A 6,000-nucleotide genomic window follows, 5' to 3' on the forward strand; every position below is an offset into this window, starting at 1 on the left:
TCTCCTGAATATCCCCGATCCTATGGAATTCTGTGCCTCAACACGTCCGATTATCCGCCACACTTGGATCCTTCAGACGAAACCTGAAAACCCATCTCTTCAAACAAGCTTACAGCCTGCCATGAACTTGCTTGCTGCCACGTCAACAACACCGGAGCTACTGCAACCCCCCCAACCTACTGTCTCCTTCCCTGTTCCTGTAGAATGTAAGCCTGCAAGGCAGGGTCTTCTTCCCTCTGTACCAGTCTATCATTGTTAATTTATTTACTGTAAGTGATATCTGTATTTTGTATGTAACCCCTCCTCATGTACAGCACCATGGAATCAATGGCGCTATATAAATAAATTATAATAATAATATAATGTCCATATAAATAGCACATATAGGGACCATACCTCACATCTAGTGTGCAGATATTGCCCTATGATAGTGAAATATGCCTTGCATACAAGGCTGAAATAAAAAGTACATATAGATTCCAGAAAAAGAGCTGATAAGAAAAAAGTTATTGAAGATACATTTTAAAATATCTTGTTTCTAGTTCACATTTTGGATTGTGAAAGAAAATGAAGAAACAAATAGCACTAACTATTAAAATACAGCAAATGTGATAAAATATATGCAGTTTTGTGAGTATTACTGTTGTCTGTAACTCACCATATAAAAAGAAAAAAATGTTCTAAAAAAGGAGTAACGGTAGCTCATGCTAGATTGCAGCTCAATATCTTTATCTTATATTAACTGGAAGAAGTTAAAATAATCAGATGTTATATCAGCATCTTTTATTAGAAAGTAATTAAATAATAGTTCATGTAGTTTTATTCTTTGGGGAATTATATCTTTTTCGCCTCTCATCTGCTAAAGCAGAAACATCCATTACGATGAGAGGCTACAACACTTGTCAGAACTTATCAGCTCCAGTTGACTGAAGGTTTACTGACATGTACTCTCTTAAAGCACAGCTTTTTCTCTCCCAAAATCCTCTTGTCCTTTAGAATGCATGTAACAGTCAAAGAAAATCTCATCACACACTGTAGAAATGCAGAGGCATATGGCCACACTGTTACTAGTTGACAAGAAGAAAACAAGCCGCATGTGAAAAAAAACCTATTTAAACATATTGTCTAATGCAAAATAATTGCTATACCAAACATATGTGTGTGATATATGTAAACACAAGGCATATAGGTTCTATATAGACTCCTCAACATTGAAATTGCAACACCAAGAAGGAAAAGTTGTGGAATTATGAATATTACAGTAGCGATTAATATATGAATGATATGCAAATGACATAAAAGTGGATGTAAGAGTGTATGAACGCTGAGTGCAAAAATATAGTCACTAACATGCTGTGGCATGCTATTAATGTTCTGAAGAATGTTCTGCCACACTGAATGCACTTGGGCCACAAATCATCAAGATCCACTGTTGATAGCTCCCTTTGCAATTGTCGACCAATGATGTCTCAGATGTATTTGACAGTACACAAGTCAAAATTTTTAAGTATGCCCATGAAATTATTCAGTGAACCATCACAATCCCAAAGAAAAAGTAATATATCCTCTACCTCATTCGCCAATCGCCACCCGTCTGTCAACTTGGGCCCAGCTGCAGTCACCATCTTTATTTTCACAGGAAACTTTCCTGCATCTGTAAAATGTTCTTGATGCATGATTCCTTTCATCCTGATGATAACGCCACTTGTAAAACGTGTTGTCATGTGTGGCGTGCATCACACTCACTTGCAGGCGGCAGGCCTCAATCTTCTCCACATCTTTGGTTACATGAGCCACTGCACATAGATCAGGGGACACCCAGTTCGTTTTAACATACAGTTGTTTACTCGATATTTCAAGTTCACCAGATTGTAACATGCAGTATTGGGCACAACCTTCTCCATTTCTTGTTTCCTTAGTACAATACAAATCCAACATTTCTAATCCATTCTTCCTGGACTACCCCTACATTCACTGATACTGTCAGCCCCAAAGATTCCCAGTCCAGTTTTGCTGTTCACCCGAGATCCGTTACCTTTCACACACACGGTTTCATGTCCATGTTTCTTTTGTATAGAAAGGGTAGAAGTACTCGCTATAGCATCTGAATAAAGCCTTGAGCTCAGGATATTGCAGGAATATCATCATGAAATTCATGTAAGGCCTCATACTGCCTAGAACAATATGTACTGGCTCTTGGTATCAGGCCTATCTGCCCTTGAACTTGATCTTATCTCACTCATGAACAAACTCCTTTCAAACAGAAAGCAGTCTGCCCTCCCACTGTGGGCTACTACTGAACAATAACTGTATCTGTCCCTGCAGCCTGTTGCTTCATTACTATACACTAAGTATTACAGTATTACAGTATTACACTTACAAATGCTTATCACACTCTGTCTTACCCTAACATCATGTATCTAACTACAGTCACTATATTATCCTGCCTTTGCTATGTCCTAAGTAGTGATGGGCGAGCACTAAAATGCTTGGGTGCTTGATGCTCGGGTTGAGCAAATTGGAATACTCGGGTGCTCGACCCGAGTAATGAGCCCAATTTAAGTCTATGGGAAACTCGAGCATTTTTCAGGCAGCTCCCTCCGGCGGTCAGCAGAGGGCCTAAAAATTGCCCAAATCGATGGGAACAGTGATCAAATGTCATGGGAACAGCATGGGGAAGACCCCTGGAAGCATTTCTGACTCCCAGGTCACTGCTGTCAACAATGTTGTTAGAGTATTATGCCACTTTTACAGACTCACAATAAAACATACAAAAACGAAACCAAAATGGATTTTCCTGGGAAATATGTTAAGGAACATCCTTTCCAGGGTAATGACTTGTATATAAGGCAAAATAAATAACTAAAACCAAAAATACTCCTCCACACCTTGGGCTATGTTAACATGTAGCGTTTTTGATGAGTTTTTGCACTTTTGCATTGCTTTCAACCAAGACAAATGCATTCACTGGGAAATGTCATTTTAACATTTTACAACCTTATCTGGCCATGTGGTGTGTGACACATCATCAGATACATGCATACAGTGCTGAAAAGATATGGGAATAGCATGGTGAAGACCTCTGGAAGCATCTCTGACTCCCAGGTCACTGCCTAAAAGTGTGCCCATCATAAGTGATCCTTGGCTTATGCGAAGATGCCTCCCGTCATGCACCTGTCGTTGCAGACTTGCAACAATCACCATCCACATCCACATCCCAGTGCAGCATTCAGTTGTCCCTACCCCATTCCTTGGAATACAAGCACAAGTATGCAGCCAGACACCTACCCACCCACAGGCAGCAATACTATACTGCCAAATTTTTGACAGCTGCTTGCATTTGAAATGTAGCCTTTTAGGCTCGTGGAGGCGGAAGTTGTCCACAATCTTATGGCGACGGCGGCGACCGGGTATCCATACTCGGTCCCCAGCCGCCACTATTTCTCCCGGTATTGTCTCCGCCTTCCACAAGCACGGGTCACACAACATTACCTGTGCCCTCCCCAGTGCACTTACAGGGAAGGACCACCTAATCACAAACACGTGGACAGGTGAATGTGGCCAGGGACGGTGCGGAGCCAGTCCACAGCTTTTTTTGCTGAGTTGTATTTCACCACAGCCATATTCTTTAGCTTGGTGAAAGGACTTGGGAAACAATATCTACCCAGCTGTCATTTCTCCCAGGAAGTCTTCTAAAGCTGCTTTCACTTGAAATGTGGCCTTTTAGGCTCGTGGAGGTGGAAGTTGTTCATAACCTCATGCCGGAGGCGGCGGCCGTGTATTCATACTCGGTCCTCAGCCGCCACTATTTTTCCCGGTATCGTCTCCGCCTTCGACAAGCACGTGTTCCACAACATTACCCGTGCCCTCCCCAGTACACTTACTGGGAAGGACCGCCTAACCACAAACACATGGTCAAGTGAATGTGGCCAGGGACGGTACAGAGCCAGACTACAGCTTTTTTTGCTGAGTTGTATTTCATCACAGCCATAAGCAAGGGTCCCACAACATTACCCGTGCCCTCCCCAGTGCACTTACAGGGAAGATCCGCCTAACCACAAACACGTGGACAGGTGAATGTGGCCAGGGATGGTACGGAGCCAGTCAACAGCTTTTTTTGCTGAGTTGTATTTCACCACAGCCATATTCTTTAGCTTGGTGAAAGGACTTGGGAAACCATATCTACCCAGCTGTCATTTCTCCCAGGATGTCCCTTAAAGCTGCTTTCACTTGAAATGTGGCCTTTTAGGCTCGTGGAGGCGGAAGCTTTTCACAACCTCATGCCTCATGTCCATACTCGGTCCCCAGCCTCCACTATTCCTCCCGGTGTTGTCTCCGCCTTCTACAAGCGCGGGTCCCTGAACATTACTGCTGGTACTTTTCTGTGTGAATTTGCTTGCCTCCTACCAGCCTGGAATATTTCCAGTAAACTATGGTACGACGCCATGGTATTAGCACTGCCCCCAGTACCAGTAGTGAAGCCATCCCAAATTTCGTTCTCAGGAATTTTATTTGGTAGACTGAGTGACTGCCCAAATACATTAGTTTCTCACAAAGGAGCTGAAGATAGAGGGGCAGTAGGTGCAAGTTTCTCCAGCCTGTTAGATATTAGAGGGTGAACGGCAGCACATTGGATCAGTGGTTAGTACTGAAGCCTTGCAATGCTGGGATCCTGGGTTCAAATCCCAGCAAGGATAACATCTGAAAGGATTTTGTAAGTTCTCCATGTTTTTGTGTGGGTTTCCACCTCAGTTAAAAAGCAGCCATAGAGTGTCCAGGAACCTTCCCACACACTTTTGTTAGCCAGGACTTCTTCTCGGCAGGGTTGGACGATCCCACCAGAGAATCCTCTGGTGTGCCCTGGCTTCTACATCAGGAGAGTTCATGATAGTGCTAACTTTGCAGCTGCTATGGGGCTTTTGAGCGGGGGAGAAAGGTGAGCCCTCGGAATCAAATCCTCTGGTGGGCACAGTGTTTTTCAATCAGAAACAGCTTCTCAGTGAGACTTGTATTTCACCACAGCCATATTCTTTATCTTGGTGAAAGGACTGGCATAGAGGGAAACCGTATCTACTCCAGCTGTCATTTCTCCATCACCAAGTTCCGCCCATTGTCACACACGACCATGACTGGCTGTATGTTCAGCGGTGAGAGACACAGATCAGGCTGCTGTGTTAGGCTATGTGCCCACGATGCGTTTTTAATGCGTTTCCACAGTGTTTTTGCAGCTGCGGAAAAGCATTAAAAATGCATTAAAAACGCTTGGTAGAAGGGCAGCAATGTTACCCAATGATAATCTGCTGCGGATTATCATTGCGGAAAAAAATGCAGCACTACCAATTATTTTGTGGAAGTGCTGCGTCTTCGCCGCCATTGACTTGCATTAGACCGCATGGATTACGCATCACTGTTTATGTAGATGCGTAATCCAAGCGTTCTAATGAAACCAGGGATTGAAGCTTGAAGAGGACAATTTGCATATTCCAGGTGCCTTCTGGGAAAAGCGAAGAGTCTCCTTCAGCTAGAAGATCGTTGGGTACAGCCGGGTACAGCCGGGATCAGCTGCTTGGAAAGCATCGCCAAACCAGGGATTGAAGCTTAAAGAGGACAATTTGCATATTCCAGGTGCCTTCTGGGAAAAACGAAGAGTCTCCTTCAACTAGATCATTGGGTACAGCCAGGACCAGCTGCTTGGAAAGCATCGCCAAACCAGGGATTGAAGCTTGAAGGGGACAATTTGCATATTCCAGGTGCCTTCTGGGAAAAGCGAAGAGTCTCCTTCAGCTAGAAGATCGTTGGGTACAGCCGGGACCAGCTGCTTGGAAAGCATCGCCAAACCAGGGATTGAAGCTTGAAGAGGACAATTTGCATATTCCAGGTGACTTCTGGGAAAAGCGAAGAGTCTCCTTCAGCTAGAAGATCGTTGGGTACAGCCGGGGCCAGCTGCTTGGAAAGCATCGCCAAACCAGGGATTGAAGCTTGAAGGGGACAATTTGCATA

The sequence above is a fragment of the Phyllobates terribilis genome, unplaced genomic scaffold (genome assembly GCF_046119375.1).
Source record: "Phyllobates terribilis strain yellow unplaced genomic scaffold, ASM4611937v1 Scaffold_1__5_contigs__length_1240528914, whole genome shotgun sequence".
Taxonomy (NCBI): domain Eukaryota; kingdom Metazoa; phylum Chordata; class Amphibia; order Anura; family Dendrobatidae; genus Phyllobates; species Phyllobates terribilis.